This window comes from Myotis davidii, unplaced genomic scaffold (assembly GCF_000327345.1).
Source record: "Myotis davidii unplaced genomic scaffold, ASM32734v1 scaffold980, whole genome shotgun sequence".
NCBI lineage: Eukaryota > Metazoa > Chordata > Mammalia > Chiroptera > Vespertilionidae > Myotis > Myotis davidii.
In genome coordinates, this window is record NW_006292236.1 from 594,985 (window position 1) to 596,008 (window position 1,024).

At 40.2% G+C, this 1,024-nt stretch overlaps 1 protein-coding gene across 1 annotated transcript in view; it reads left to right on the plus strand.

The window, feature by feature from the left end:
* The window catches only part of TRDMT1 (tRNA aspartic acid methyltransferase 1), a 37,062-nt gene that overhangs the window by 11,444 nt on the left and 24,594 nt on the right, over positions 1-1,024 (plus strand). The window lies entirely within an intron of this gene.

Here is a 1,024-nt window from a genome sequence, read left to right on the forward strand (position 1 = left end):
CCTATTTCCATGCGCGCCTTCGTACCTCTGCACTTCCGCACCTCTGCACCTCCTACCAGTTTCAATGTGCTTTTCTCTTTCCTTCTAGTTGTAGAATTTCTACTCAGCCAGCCTTCCTGTGGTTCTGGATGATGTCCATTTTGTCTTTTAGTTGTATTTTTGAAGTGGTTGTGCGAGGCAGCAATTTCCGGTATTTACCTATGCCACCATCTTGGTTTCTCCACAGGTATTTATTTTAAAAAATTCATGAATAAATGGACCCATGGAGTTCATAACCATGTTGTTCAAGGGTTAACTGTATTAAAAATAATTTGTGTATTTACATTACTTGAATCCCAACACATTTACTAACCTAGAATGCCAGGTTAAATAAAGTTGTGAAAAGTATGAGGGATTATTTTTTGTATAACTGCTCTATCATTTGGATTGCACTATGAAAAATCACTGGTGGCTGGTGTGGGTCAGTGGTTAGAGTGTCAGCCGTGAGCACTGAAAGGTTACAGGTTCAATTCCCCATCAAGTGCAGGTTTGATCCCTGGCCCCAGTCAGGGTGCATGCTGGAGGCAACCAGTCACTGTGTCCCTCTCAAATCGATATTTCTCTCTCTCTCTCCCCCCATCCCTCCTTTTCACTCTCTCTAAAAAATCAATGGAAAAAATATCCTCCATTGTGGATTAATTTAAAAACAATCACTACATTCCTTGAAAATTGTAATTTTTCGTGTCTAGCTGTATTGGAGATAGTAACTCTTTACTTCCTTTAGATTCTAGACATAGGATGTTCCTGATATAAAAGATTATTGTTTTATTTTTTATTTATTTTTTAAAATATATTTTATTGATTTTTTTACAGAGAGGAAGGGAGAGGGATAGAGAGTTAGAATCATCGATGAGAGAGAAACATCGGTCAGCCTCCTCCTTCACACTCCCCACTGGGGATGTGCCCACAGCGAAGGTACATGCTCTTGACCAGTATTGATCCTGGGAACGTTGAGTCCACAGGCCGACGCTCTATCCATTGAGCG